The 16,198-nt window shown below is 43.5% G+C and overlaps 1 pseudogene; it reads left to right on the forward strand.

The window, feature by feature from the left end:
- The window catches only part of LOC138651787 (oocyte zinc finger protein XlCOF6-like), a 33,136-nt pseudogene extending 18,201 nt beyond the window's left edge, over window positions 1-14,935 (forward strand).
- The last annotated feature ends 1,263 nt before the right edge of the window (window positions 14,936-16,198 follow it).

Here is a 16,198-nt window from a genome sequence, read left to right on the forward strand (position 1 = left end):
GGCCTAGTGGAAGGAGGGACCGCAGACAGGCTTCGAAGCCCTAACATAATAAATTGGGCTGGCTGTAGGCAATTTAAAATTGGTTCCAGGGGAACACGGGCAGCAGTAGACAGGTCAGTGGAGGCCTAGTGGAAGGAGGGATCGCAGACAGGCTTCGAAGCCCTAACATAATAAATTGGGCTGCCTGTAGGCAATTTAAAATTGGTTCCAGGGGAACACGGGCGGCAGTAGACAGGTCAGTGGAGGCCTAGTGGAAGGAGGGACCGCAGACAGGCTTCGAAGCCCTAACATAATAAATTGGGCTGGCTGTAGGCAATTTAAAATTGGTTCCAGGGGAACACGGGCAGCAGTAGACAGGTCAGTGGAGGCCTAGTGGAAGGAGGGACCGCAGACAGGCTTCGAAGCCCTAACATAATAAATTGGGCTGGCTGTAGGTAATTTAAAATTGGTTCCAGGGGAACACGGGCGGCAGTAGCCAGGTCAGTGTAGTAGTAGTGGAAAGAACGGGCCGCAGACAGGCTTCGAAGGCCTAACATAACAAAAATTGGGCTGTAGGCAATTTAAAATTGGTTCCAGGGGAACACGGGCGGCAGTAGACAGGTCAGTGGAGGCCTAGTGGAAGGAGGGACCGCAGACAGGCTTCGAAGCCCTAACATAATAAATTGGGCTGGCTGTAGGCAATTTAAAATTGGTTCCAGGGGAACACGGGCAGCAGTAGACAGGTCAGTGGAGGCCTAGTGGAAGGAGTGACCGCAGACAGGCTTCGAAGGCCTAACATAAGAAAAATGTCAATACAATGGTATTGACAGTGCCAGGCATTGAAGGATGTCAGCGCATAGACTAAACATTGGTGGAGCTGTGAGAGAAAATTTTGCAAGTCGTAGAGCACTGTTTGACCTGGGGGGGGACTGTCTTGTGGCCGGCGGTACAGGCCCAGGGCCCCTCATATTACAACGGTGTGTCTGACGTTGGGTGCGCACCACCACCGCCAGACACTTTATTGTACTATGAGGGACCTAGTGGCAGTGCCGTCGACCAAAAGCGGGCACACCCACCTCTTCAGACAAACAGTACTCTCACGGGTGCTGGCGCCAAGTGGCGATACCACGGCCCCGTGTGGGGACTTTGGCCATTTAGGGAGGTGTTAACATGTCGGATGCTGGACAATCAGGTGCTGCAAATTACGAGATTGGAAAAGTCGTTCAGAATAGTCCACAGGCAAGACCTTTACATAGGAAAGCTAGGTGTCAGCCGGGCAAGGTGGGGCAAAAGATTTCGAAATCCAGTTGTGGTTCATTTTAATGAAGGTTAGATCATCTACATTTTGGGTAGCCAGACGAGTCCTTTTTTCTGTTAGTATTGAACCTGCAGCACTGAATACTCTTTCTGATAGGACACTAGCTGCCGGGCAAGCAAGCTCCTGCAATGCATATTCTGCCAATTCTGGCCAGGTGTCTAATTTTGATGCCCAGTAATCAAATGGGAATGACGGTTGAGGGAGAACGTCGATAAGGGATGAAAAATAGTTAGTAACCATACTGGACAAATGTTGTCTCCTGTCACTTTGAATTGATGCTGCAGTTCCTGTCCTGTCTGCGGTCATAGCAAAATCACTCCACAACCTGGTCAGAAAACCCCTCTGGCCAACGCCACTTCTGATTTCTGCCCCTCTAACACCTCTGGTCTGCTGGCCCCTGCAGCTCGTGTTAGAACGATCATGGGCGCTGTGTGCAGGGAATGCCAGAAGCAAACGGTCAATAAGAGTTGATTGTTTGGTTGCTAATATTAGTTCCAAGTTCTCATATGGCATAATATTTTGCAATTTGCCTTTATAGCGAGGATCAAGGAGGCAGGCCAACCAGTAATCGTCATCGTTCATCATTTTTGTTATGCGTGTGTCCCTTTTGAGGATACGTAAGGCATAATCCGCCATGTGGCCCAAAGTTCCAGTTCTCAAATCTGTGGTTGTGCTTGGTTGAGGGGCAGTTTCAGGCAAATCCACGTCACTTGTGTCCCTCCAAAAACCAGAACCCGGCCTTGCCGCGCCAACAATTTCCACTGGCCCCGGAAAAGCTTCCTCATTAAAAATATAATCATCCCCATCATCCTCCTCGTCCTCCTCCTCCTGTTCGCCCGCTACCTCATCCTGTACACTGCCCTGGCCAGACAATGGCTGACTGTCATCAAGGCTTTCCTCTTCCTCAGCTGCAGACGCCTGATCCTTTATGTGCGTCAAACTTTGCATCAGCAGACGCATTAGGGGGATGCTCATGCTTATTATGGCGTTGTCTGCACTAACCAGCCGTGTGCATTCCTCAAAACACTGAAGGACTTGACACATGTCTTGAATCTTCGACCACTGCACACCTGACAACTCCATGTCTGCCATCCTACTGCCTGCCCGTGTATGTGTATCCTCCCACAAAAACATAACAGCCCGCCTCTGTTCACACAGTCTCTGAAGCATGTGCAGTGTTGAGTTCCACCTTGTTGCAACGTCTATGATTAGGCGATGCTGGGGAAGGTTCAAAGAACGCTGATAGGTCTGCATACGGCTGGAGTGTACGGGCGAACGGCGGATATGTGAGCAAAGTCCACGCACTTTGAGGAGCAGGTCGGATAACCCCGGATAACTTTTCAGGAAGCACTGCACCACCAGGTTTAAGGTGTGAGCCAGGCAAGGAATGTGTTTCAGTTGGGAAAGGGAGATGGCAGCCATGAAATTCCTTCCGTTATCACTCACTACCTTGCCTGCCTCAAGATCTACAGTGCCCAGCCACGACTGCGTTTCTTTCTGCAAGAACTCGGACAGAACTTCAGCGGTGTGTCTGTTGTCGCCCAAACACTTCATAGCCAATACAGCCTGCTGACGTTTGCCAGTAGCTGCCCCATAATGGGAGACCTGGTGTGCAACAGTGGCAGCTGCGGATGGAGTGGTTGTGCGACTGCGGTCTGTGGACGAGGTCTCACTTCTGCAGGAGGACGAGGAGGAGGAGGAGGGGGTGCGAACGGCTACAGCCAACTGTTTCCTAGACCGTGGGCTAGGCAGAACTGTCCCAAACTTGCTGTCCCCTGTGGACCCTGCATCCACCACATTTACCCAGTGTGCCGTGATGGACACGTAACGTCCCTGGCCATGCCTACTGGTCCATGCATCTGTTGTCAGGTGCACCTTTGTGCTCACAGATTGCCTGAGTGCATGGACGATGCGCTCTTTAACATGCTGGTGGAGGGCTGGGATGGCTTTTCTGGAAAAAAAGTGTCGACTGGGTAGCTCGTAGCGTGGTACAGCGTAGTCCATCAGGGCTTTGAAAGCTTCGCTTTCAACTAACCGGTAGGGCATCATCTCTAACGAGATTAGTCTAGCTATGTGGGCGTTCAAACCCTGTGTACGCGGATGCGAGGCTAAGTACTTCCTTTTTCTAACCATAGTCTCATGTAGGGTGAGCTGGACTGGAGAGCTGGAGATCGTGGAACTAGCGGGGGTGCCGGTGGACATGGCAGACTGAGAGACGGTGGGAGATGGTATTGTTGCCGCCGGTACCCTAGATGCAGTGTTTCCTACTACGAAACTGGTGATTCCCTGACCCTGACTGCTTTGGCCTGGCAAAGAAACCTGCACAGATACTGGTGCAGAAAATGTTGGCCCTACACTGCCGGAAGGGATGTTGCGTTGATGACTAGCTTCATTGGCCGAGGGTGCTACAACCTTAAGGGACGTTTGGTAGTTAGTCCAAGCTTGCAAATGCATGGTGGTTAAATGTCTATGCATGCAACTTGTATTGAGACTTTTCAGATTCTGCCCTCTGCTTAAGGTAGTTGAACATTTTTGACAGATGACTTTGCGCTGATCAATTGGATGTTGTTTAAAAAAATGCCAGACTGCACTCTTTCTAGCATCGGATACCTTTTCAGGCATTGCAGACTGAGCTTTAACCGGATGGCCACGCTGTCCTCCAACAGGTTTTGACTTTGCCACGCGTTTTGGGCAAGATACGGGCCCGGCAGATGGAACCTGTTGCGATGTTGATGCCTGCTGCGGCCCCTCCTCCGCTTCAGAACTGCTGCCGCCTGCACCCTGTTCCCCCAATGGCTGCCAATCGGGGTCAAGAACTGGGTCATCTATTACCTCTTCTTGTAGCTCGTGTGCAACTTCGTCTGTGTCACCGTGTCGGTCGGTGGTATAGCGTTCGTGATGGGGCAACATAGTCTCATCAGGGTCTGATTCTTGATCAGCACCCTGCGAGGGCAATGTTGTGGTCTGAGTCAAAGGACCAGCATAGTAGTCTGGCTGTGGCTGTGCATCAGTGCACTCCATGTCAGATCCAACTTGTAATGGGCATGGACTGTTAACTGCTTCACTTTCTAAGCCAGGGACGGTATGTGGAAAGAGCTCCATGGAGTAACCCGTTGTGTCGCCTGCTACATTCTTCTCTTTTGTTGTTTTTGCTGAAGAGGACAAGGAAGCGACTTGTCCCTGACCGTGAACATCCACTAACGACGCGCTGCTTTTACTTTTACCAGTTTCACGAGAGGAGGCAAAAGAGCTAGAGGCTGAGTCAGCAAGATAAGCCAAAACTTGCTCTTGCTGCTCCGGCTTTAAAAGCGGTTTTCCTACTCCCAGAAAAGGGAGCGTTCGAGGCCTTGTGTAGCCAGACGACGAACCTGGCTCCACAGCTCCAGACTTAGGTGCAATATTTTTTTTTCCCACGACCAGCTGATTCTCCACCACTACCACTACCCTCATTACCAGCTGACAATGAACGCCCCCGGCCACGACCTCTTCCACCAGACTTCCTCATTGTTTTAAAAACGTTACCAAACTAACGGTATTTGTTGCTGTCACACAACTTACACGGTGAGCTATAACTTCAGTATGATTTAGCTACCCCTTTACAGGTGGGTGAGACCACAACGAAAATCAGGCACAATGTTACACACTCTGTTGTTGGTGGCAACAAATGAGAGAGATGCCACACACGCAGGACTGTCACTGAAGCGCAAATGTAAATATTAATCTCCCACTGATTTGTTTTGTTTTTTTTAAAAGGGAGACTTTAGAAAAAAAAAATAATAAAAAAAAATGATTTTTTAAGGAAGAATTTATAAACCAAATAAAATGAAATGATTGTTTCAGGGAGAATTTAGAAAACAAATAAAAAAAAAAATAGGCTTTGCAGGGCCCACTGAGTGAGAGAGGACGCACACAGGAGTCAGGAGTGGCACACAAGCCCAGAGGCCAATATTTATCTCCCACTGATTGATTTAGTGATTTTTTCAGGTAGATTTTGGAACCCAAATCAAGCAAAAAAATTAATAGGCTTTCTATGGCCCACAATTGGAGAGAGAGAGAGAGATGGCACACCCAGGAGTCAAGACTGGCACACAAGCAGAAAGGGCAATATTAATCTCCCACTGATTTGATTTTTTTTTTTTTCAGGGAGACTTTAGAAAAAAAAAATACAAAAAAATGAATTTTTCAGGAAGAATTTAGAAACAAAATAAAATAAAATGATTGTTTCAGGGAGAATTTAGAAAACAAATAAAAAAAAATAGGCTTTGTAGGGCCCACTGAGTGAGAGAGGACGCACACAGGAGTCAGGAGTGGCACACAAGCCCAGAGGCCAATATTTATCTCCCACTGATTGATTTAGTGATTTTTTTCAGGTAGATTTTGGAACCAAAATCAAGCAAAAAAATTAATAGGCTTTCTATGGCCCACAATTGGAGAGAGAGAGATGGCACACCCAGGAGTCAAGACTGGCACACAAGCAGAAAGGGCAATATTATTCTCCCACTGATTTGATTTTTTTTTTTTTTCAGGGAGACTTTAGAAAAAAAAAATACAAAAAAATGAATTTTTCAGGAAGAATTTAGAAACAAAATAAAATAAAATGATTGTTTCAGGGAGAATTTAGAAAACAAATAAAAAAAATAGGCTTTGTAGGGCCCACTGAGTGAGAGAGGACGCACACAGGAGTCAGGAGTGGCACACAAGCCCAGAGGCCAATATTTATCTCCCACTGATTGATTTAGTGATTTTTTCAGGTAGATTTTGGAACACAAATCAAGCAAAAAAATAAATAGGCTGTCTATGGCCCACAATTGGAGAGAGAGAGAGAGATGGCACACCCAGGAGTCAAGACTGGCACGCAAGCAGAAAGGGCAATATTAATCTCCCACTGATTTGATTTTTTTTTTTTTTTTCAGGGAGACTTTAGAAAAAAAAAATACAAAAAAATGAATTTTTCAGGAAGAATTTAGAAACAAAATAAAATAAAATGATTGTTTCAGGGAGAATTTAGAAAACAAATAAAAAAAAAATAGGCTTTGTAGGGCCCACTGAGTGAGAGAGGACGCACACAGGAGTCAGGAGTGGCACACAAGCCCAGAGGCCAATATTTATCTCCCACTGATTGATTTAGTGATTTTTTTCAGGTAGATTTTGGAACCCAAATCAAGCAAAAAAATAAATAGGCTTTCTATGGCCCACAATTGGAGAGAGAGAGGTGGCACACCCAGGAGTCAAGACTGGCACACAAGCAGAAAGGGCAATATTAATCTCCCACTGATTTGATTTTTTTTTTTTTTCAGGGAGACTTTAGAAAAAAAATACAAAAAAATGAATTTTTCAGGAAGAATTTAGAAACAAAATAAAATAAAATGATTGTTTCAGGGAGAATTTAGAAAACAAATTAAAAAAAATAGGCTTTGTAGGGCCCACTGAGTGAGAGAGGACGCACACAGGAGTCAGGAGTGGCACACAAGCCCAGAGGCCAATATTTATCTCCCACTGATTGATTTAGTGATTTTTTCAGGTAGATTTTGGAACCCAAATCAAGCAAAAAAATTAATAGGCTTTCTATGGCCCACAATTGGAGAGAGAGAGAGAGATGGCACACCCAGGAGTCAAGACTGGCACACAGGCAGAAAGGGCAATATTAATCTCCCACTGATTTGATTTTTTTTTTTTTTTTCAGGGAGACTTTAGAAAAAAAAAATACAAAAAAATGAATTTTTCAGGAAGAATTTAGAAACAAAATAAAATAAAATGATTGTTTCAGGGAGAATTTAGAAAACAAATAAAAAAAAAATAGGCTTTGTAGGGCCCACTGAGTGAGAGAGGACGCACACAGGAGTCAGGAGTGGCACACAAGCCCAGAGGCCAATATTTATCTCCCACTGATTGATTTATTGATTTTTTCAGGTAGAATTTAGAACCCAAATCAACCCAAAAAATAAATAGGCTTTCTATGGCCCACTATTTGTGAGAGAGATGGCACGCTCAGGACTGGCACACAAGCCCAGAGGCCAATATTAATCTCCCACTTTTTTTTTTTTCCAGGGAAAATTTATAAACCCAATAAAAAAAATAATAAATAGGCTTTCTATGGCCCACTATCTGAGAGAGAGAGATGGCACGCTTAGGACTGGCACACAAGCCCAAAGGCCAATATTAATCTCCCACTGATTGATTTATTGATTTTTTCAGGGAGAATTTAGAACCCAAATCAACCAAAAAAATAAATAGGCTTTCTATGGCCCACTATTTGTGAGAGAGATGGCACGCTCAGGACTGGCACACAAGCCCAGAGGCCAATATTAATCTCCCACTTTTTTTTTTTTTTCCAGGGAAAATTTATAAACCCAATAAAAAAAATAATAAATAGGCTTTCTATGGCCCACTATCTGAGAGAGAGAGATGGCACGCTTAGGACTGGCACACAAGCCCAAAGGCCAATATTAATCTCCCACTGATTGATTTATTGATTTTTTCAGGTAGAATTTAGAACCCAAATCAAGCAAAAAAATTAATAGGCTTTCTATGGCCCACTGAGTGAGAGATGGCACACACAGGAGTCAGGAGTGGCACACAAGCCCTGAGGCCAATATTTTTCTCCCACTGATTGATTTATTGATTTTTTCAGGTAGATTTTGGAACCCAAATCAAGCAAAAAAATAAATAGGCTTTCTATGGCCCACTGAGTGAGAGATGACACAGACAGGGATGGCACTCTAGCAGAAATGCCAATCTTAATCTCCCACAAAAAAAAAAAAAAAGGAACTGTCCTTCAATTACTATCTCCCTGCAGTAATCTCAGCCAGGTATGGCAGGCAGCAATAAGGAGTGGACTGATGCACAAATTAAATAAAAAGTGTGGACAAACAAACAAGATAGCTGTGCAGAAAGGAAGGAACAAGAGGATTTGTGCTTTGAAAAAAGCAGTTGGTTTGCACAGCAGCGTACACACAGCAATGCAGCTATCAGGGAGCCTTCTAGGGCAGCCCAATGAGCTACAGCGCTGAGGAAAAAAAAAAAATGTAGCTTCCACTGTCCCTGCACACCGAAGGTGGTGTTGGGCAGTGGAAATCGCTACAGCACAAGCGGTTTGGTGGTTAATGGACCCTGCCTAACGCTATCCCTGCTTCTGACGAAGCGGCAGCAACCTCTCCCTAAGCTCAGATCAGCAGCAGTAACATGGCGGTCGGCGGGAACGCCCCTTTATAGCCCCTGTGACGCCGCGGACAGCAAGCCAATCACTGCAATGCCCTTCTCTAAGATGGTGGGGACCAGGACCTATGTCATCACGCTGCCCACACTCTGCGTTTACCTTCATTGGCTGAGAAATGTCGCTTTTCGCGTCATTGAAATGCGACTTTGGCGCGAAAGTCGCGTACCGCATGGCCGACCCCGCACAGGGGTCGGATCGGGTTTCATGAAACCCGACTTTGCCAAAAGTCGGCGACTTTTGAAAATGAACGACCCGTTTCGCTCAACCCTACTCCTGATAGTTTGCCTTGATACTTATGTATCACATGATTTTGGCTAACAACCTTCTTCCCTCAGTAACAGAATTGAAGATAGGTCTTGACTCAGTATTCCAGCATGACAATGACCCGAAACACATTGCCAGGGCTAGTCTACTAAGGAGTGGCTCTGTAAAAAGCAAGAAGCTACTTGCTAGTCTACTAAAGAGTTGCTCCGTAAGAAGCATTTCAAGGTCTTGGTGTTGCCTAGCCAGTCTCCAGACATGAAACCAATATACAATATTTGGAAGGAGCTGAAACTCAATATTGCTTATCGACATCACGGAAACCTGAAAGATCCGGTGGTGATGTAGTCACTGACGGACTCTGGCCAAATATGTTTCTAGAGCCGTACATGAAGATGTCGTCCTCATCATGAAGTAGTTATTTCCCATGTCACGTGTAATGAATGTCTCCTGCAGTATTGCTAATGCCGATTGCAGTGTCGGTTAATAAGATGAGAATTAGCGTTATGGAAGATGAGTCTATGAGAAACATATTCAGCTGCGGTCTCCGAGGAACAATCTTGTTGTCTGTTGGCTAAAATATATAGGTTTTGTTAGTAGATGTAAAAAAGAAAACTAAATATTGTAAAATAATAAATCTACTCATGTTTCCTTTATTATCTCCAGCAATTGTATTATTACACAGGATATTTATGATATTATATCGGCTCATCATCTTCTCATTCAGGTCCCTACAATATCGGATCCTTTTAATCTTCTATATCAGATCATTTTCCTGATTTTCGCATCAAAGATGGATATGGACAGAGACCAGATAGCAGAGAGGATATTACACCTCACCCTAGAGATCCTCTTCCGGCTTACTGGAGAGGTGAGAGATTCTGATGACGTCACATTACATCATTCTTATCTATGGGAATAACAGATGGACAGAACTGGAGAGGTGAGGACTCTGGAATTGTCTGTAGTGAGATTTATTAATGTATCTCTCAATAACCAGGATTACACAGTAGTGAAGAAGACCTCTAGTGTGCTCTGTGAGGACCCCATATCTGAGGGATGGGTAAGACCCCTAAGCCCAATCACGGGGCCTCCACCTCACAACCTGATTCATGAGGACATCAATGACCAGAAGATCCTAGAACTGACCTACAAGATGATTGAGCTGCTTACTGGAGAGGTGACACTACTGGGAATGCTGGGACATTATACAGTAACGCTATGAAGGGACCAGTGGGATGATGGTGTCATTGTATGTGCCAGGTTCCTATAAGGTGTCAGGATGTCGCTGTCTATTTCTCCATGGAGGAATGCGAGTATTTACAAGTACACAAAGATCTGTACAAGGACGTCATGACAGAGGTTCCCCAGCCCCTCACATCACCAGGTAGTAGACAGGACTAAATACACATGGCCTATATGTTACCTGCATGTAAAAAAATAATTAAATCCTTGCATGTGTTTCCTCCAGATCTATACAGTGAGGGGACAACGCCAGAGAGATGTGACCACCCTCTTTTTCCGCAGGACTGTAAACAAGAAGATACCAATGTTCCTCTGGATCATCAGGTAGATGGAGAGAAAGTGTCGTGAGATCCACCCTTTGATGTATAGACAGCTGTGAAGGTCTTGTGCTGAGTATTATATGTTTTACACTTGTGTAATGAGATGGCAGGAATAGAGCTGACCATAGATGTGACTTCTCCATATGTCTGTGACTTTTACAATATTTGTTTCAGGGTGAAGATCTGACCTATTTTAATACTACAGAAACGTATGTGAGGGGTGATGAGCGATGTAAAGAGGAGATTCCTACATATGACTACCCAGGTGAGTAGTGACCACTAAATGCTGAGAAGTCATAGATTCTTCTCAATCACTGGCTGTGACTGCTTTTTCAGTGGTATAGTCCGGCCATATCACAATCATGTGTTCACCATTATGCCTGTACACCACAACATTATCCTTCATCCAAAACTGTTTACATGACTTTGGGTATTGAAAGCCCTTTTCTAGAGAACTAACAACCAGGAAGATCCACATACGTAAATTAGAAGATGCTGACCTTTACCTGCCCAGATCTGTAAACTACAAAGCCAAATGACAGCATACATAGAATGTGCTGACAAATTAGAAAATCACTTAAAGAAAAAATATTATCATGGCCTCTAAGAGAAAACGGAGGGTAGGTAATGATGCTGTTGGTCTCCTATAACCCTGATATTTTATTCATTTATTATGAATCTACCTGCCCTCCCTTCTGTTTAATTGGTATTATTTTCACCTACATAACACTGTTTGTTCAATCTGCCTTCCAAATCTGGAATGCAAAACCAACAAACAGTTGATCACCATCCTTTACTGGCTCATCCTATAAAGTTTTCTACTAGATTGTGAAGGTCATTGTCTTGGTGAATAATTCAATATTTTTTAAATGACTTGCCATTTTTACGAACAGTTTAAGTAGAAATGTTCAGAAATATAAATTTCAAGGATATTTTATTTAAAAATTTTTTTTTATTCTTGTTAGATGACTGTAACTGGAGATCAGAGGGACAAATGATATCTTCAATTTTTAAATTAGATGATCTTGAGATCCCCCAGGATACAATTGAAGTGAATGCCATTACTCCAGATATATCATCATTCCTTAACAGCGAAGATCTACCATTTGATCCATTGAAACGGTTACTGTGTTCTGATTTATTACCGACTACTAAAGAAAATCAAAGTCACGAAATAAGCATTAAAAAACAAATTGATCCTAAAGTAAAGAAGCCATTTTCACATTCAGAATGTGGAAACAGTTTTCCCCTCGAAAAATATTTTCTAAAACATCAAAAAATGTGCACAGCAGAAAATAGATTTTTTTGTTCCAAGTGTGGGAAATGTTTTAACCAGAAATCAGATCTTGTTAGTCACCAGAGAATTCACTCAGGGGAGAAGCCATTTTCATGTTCAGATTGTGGGAAATGTTTTACAGAGAAATCAAGTCTTATCAGACATCAGCGATCTCACACAGGGGAGAAACCTTTTTCCTGTTCAGAATGTGGAAAACGTTTTAACCAGAAATCAGATGTTGTTATACATCAAAGAACACACACAGGGGAGAAGCCATTTTCATGTTCAGAATGTGGAAAATGTTTTGTCAAGAATATATCTCTTCTTAGTCACCAGAGATCCCACACAGGTGAGAAGCCTTTTTCCTGTTTAGAATGTGGGAAATATTTTAAACAGAAATGCAATCTTGTTATGCACCAAATAACTCACACAGGGGAGAAGCCTTTTTCATGTTCAGAATGTGGAAAATGTTTTAAATGGAAAACGATTCTCGATAGCCACCAGAGATCCCACAGAGGAGAGAAGCCTTTTTCATGTTCAGAATGTGGGAAATGTTTTACAGACAAAAATAATCTTATCGTACATCAGAGAACTCACACAGGGGAGAAGCCTTTTTCATGTTCAGAATGTGGAAAATGTTTTAGCCAGAAATCGGATGTAGTTATACACCAAAGAACCCACACAGGGGAGAAGCCATTTTTATGTTCCGAATGTGGGAAATGTTTTACAAAGAAATCACAGCTTATCACACATCAGAGAACTCACACAGGGGAGAAACCTTTTTCATGTTTAGAATGTGGAAAAAGTTTTAAACAGAAATCACATCTTAATACACATCAGAGAATGCACACAGGGGAGAAGCCTTTTTCATGTTCAGATTGTGGGAAATGTTTTGTACAGAAATCACATTTTAATACACATCAGAGAACGCACAGAGGGGAGAAGCCTTTCTCTTGTTCAAAATGTGATAAATGTTTTGTAGAGAAATCACTGCTTATTACACATCAGAGAACTCACACAGTGGAGAAACCTTTTTCATGTTCAGAATGGAAAATGTTTTGCACTGAAATCACACCTTATTAAGACAGCAAAGACTTCACACAGGGCCTTTTTCATGCTCAGAATGTGGGAAATGTTTTAACCAGAAATCGCATCTTGATAGCCACCGGAGAACCCACACATGGGAGAACGCCACAACTACTCAACTGGTCTCTGTACAAACTAGAAGCTTAGCTGTACAACTAAAATACCACCTCTGGCCTAACTCCCTAATAGGTTGTTGAGGGGTTTCTCATTTCTCCTGAGGAAGCAGCAACATGCTGTCAACAAGGGGAAAGGAAAGTGTGAAGTAAGATACGAAAACCCTGGGTGAGATGCTAAAACACATTCATATAGGGCAAAGTAGGAAAACTAAAGAGTGCTAAAAGGAAAAAGTACTGGAGGGAAAACAAACAGACTCCCTGCAAGAATACAACTGGATTTTACCAAGCAAGGTAAGCCCCTTAGCTGAAGGCCTGGAACTCCTAAAAATACAGTTATATGAAAAAGTTTGGGCACCCCTATTAATCTTAAGCTTAATGTTTTATAAAAATTGTTTTTTTGCAACAGCTATTTCAGTTTCATATATCTAATAACTGTTGGACACAGTAATGTTTCTGCCTTGAAATGAGGTTTATTGTACTAACAGAAAATGTGCAATCTGCATTCAAACAAAATTTGACAGGTGCATAAGTATGGGCACCCTTATCATTTTCTTGTTTTAAATACTCCTACCTACTTTTTACTGACTTACTAAAGCACTTTTTTGGGTTTTCTAACCTCATTGAGCTTTGAACTTCATAGCCAGGTGTATGCAATCATGAGAAAAGCTACTTAAGGTGGCCACTTGCAAGTTGTTCTCCTGTTTGAATCTCCTCTGAAGAGTGGCATCATGGGCTCCTCAAAACAACTGTCTAATGATCTGAAAACAAAGATTATTCAACATAGTTGTTCAGGGGAAGGATACAAAAAGCTGTCTCAGAGATTTAACCTGACAATTTCCACTGTGAGGAACATAGTAAGGAAATGGAAGAACACAGGTGCAGTTCTTGTTAAGGCCAGAAGTGGCAGGCCAAGAAAAACATCAGAAAGGCAGAGAAGAATGGTGAGCTCAGTCAAGGACAATCCTCAGACCACCTCCAGAGAGCTGCAGCATCAACTTGCTGCAGACGGTGTCACTGTGCATCGGTCAACTATACAACGCACTTTGCACAAGGAGAAGCTGTATGGGAGAGTGATGCGAAAGAAGCCGTTTCTGCAAGCACACCACAAACAGAGTCAGCTGAGGTATGCAAAAGCACATTTGGAGAAGCCAATTTCTTTTTGGAAGAAGGTCCTGTGGACTGATGAAACCAAGATTGAGTTGTTTGGTCATACAAAAAGGCGTTATGCATGGCGGCCAAAAAACACAGCATTCCAAGAAAAACACTTGCTACCCACAGTAAAATTTGGTGGAGGTTCCACCATGCTTTGGGGCTGTGTGGCCAATGCCGGCACCGGGAATCTTGTTAAGGTTGAGGGACGCATGGATTCCTCTCAGTATTATTATTATTATTATTTATTTATATAGCACCATTGATTCCATGGTGCTGTACATGAGAAGGGGTTACATACAAGTTACAAATATCACATACAGTAAACAAACTAACAATGACGGACTGATACAGAGGGGCGAGGACCCTGCCCTTGCGGGCTTACATTCTACAGGATTATGGGGAAGGAGACAGTAGGTTGAGGGTTGCAGGAGCTCCGGTGTTGGTGAGGCGGTAGCTCCGGTGTTGGTGAGGCGGTAGCTCCGGTGTTGGTGAGGCGGTAGCTCCGGTGTTGGTGAGACGATAGCTCCGGTGTTGGTATCAGCAGATTCTTGACAATAATGTTCATGAATCAGTGACAAAGTTGAAGTTACCCAGGGGATGGATCTTTCAGCAAGACAATGATCCAAAACACCGCTCCAAATCTACTCAGGCATTCATGCAGAGGAACAATTACACTGTTCTGGAATGGCCATCCCAGTCCCCAGACCTGAATATCATTGAACATCTGTGGGATCATTTGAAGAGAGCTGTCCATGCGCGGCGACCATCAAACTTAACTGAACTGGAATTGTTTTGTAAAGAGGAATGGTCAAAAATATCTTCATCCAGGAACTCATTAAAAGCTACAGGAGGCAACTAGAGGCTGTTATTTTTGCAAACGGAGGATCTACTAAATATTAATGACACTTTTCTGGTGGGGTGCCCATACTTATGCACCTGGCAAATTTTGTTTGACTACAGATTGCACATTTTCTGTTAGTACAATAAACCTCATTTCAAGGCAGAAACATTACTGTGTCCAACAGTTATTAGATATATGAAACTGAAATAGCTGTTGCAAAAAAAACAATTTTTATAAAACATTAAGCTTAAGATTAAGCTTAGGGGGTTAAGATAGGGGTGCCCAAACTTTTTCATATAACTGTACATTCAGCAAAAGGTATAGCCAGCAAGGAAGTGCAGTGATAGGGCAAATAAAAATTGGAAACAATTGAAGAGGAGCAAACCAAGAAAGGAAAAAAATATTCCTTATCTGGGCCTTTGGGGAACACTTGTTTATTGTAGTAACATTTTTGCATGCACTATTGCTATTTTGGAAGTCAGTCTTTTTTACCTTGCTTATTATGACATGGTGATTGTGCTTTGTTAGAAAAACGTATTCCCCTACCTTCTTGTCTGTTTTTAATTGCTTTTGATACTCATTCTTATGTATGTTTTGTTATCAATAAAGTATCTTTTTCATTTTTTTGACATCCTAGCTTATATTATTATTACTTTGGACTATTGGTGCCTGATATACGCCTATCCTTCCTTCAATCAATGTCAGCAAAGACTGACACTTTATTCTCAATCCCATCCACTAGGTCATTAATAAAGAGATTGAAAGGAATCGGTCCTAGCACAGATCCCTGCAGTCCCCCCTCTGCTCCCAGTACAGATCCCTGTGGTCCCCACTGCTTCTTGTACAGATCCCTGCAGTCCCCATTGCATCCTGTACAGATCCCTGCAGTCCCCACTGCTCCCAGTACAGATCCCTGCAGTCCCCACTACTCCCAGTACAGTTCACTGCGGACGCCACTGCTCCCAATAGAGACCTTATGGTCCCCACTGCTCCCAGTACAGATCCCTGCGGTCTCCTCTGCTCCCAGTACAGATCTCTGTGGTCCCCAATGCTTCCAGTACAGACCCCTTCGGTCCCCACTGCTCCCAGTACAAATACCTGCGGTCCCCACTGCTTCCAGTACAGTTCCCTGCGGTCCCCACTGCTGACAGTATCGCATTTAAAGAACGTACCATTTATGACAACTTTGTTTCCTGTCATTTAGTCAATTCCTTACCCATCTGCATATAGTTTCCCCCAGTCTTTGCTTCTGTAGCTTCAGTGTAAGTGTCACGGTGTGACCCGACCCAACGGATGGTCAGTCAACGGATGGCACAACTCACAAACAACGGATGAAAAGGTTGGATGAAGGCCCTACCTGTAGGGAATGGGGGATGGTCACCACCTGA

Source organism: Ranitomeya imitator, chromosome 10, assembly GCF_032444005.1.
Source record: "Ranitomeya imitator isolate aRanImi1 chromosome 10, aRanImi1.pri, whole genome shotgun sequence".
NCBI lineage: Eukaryota > Metazoa > Chordata > Amphibia > Anura > Dendrobatidae > Ranitomeya > Ranitomeya imitator.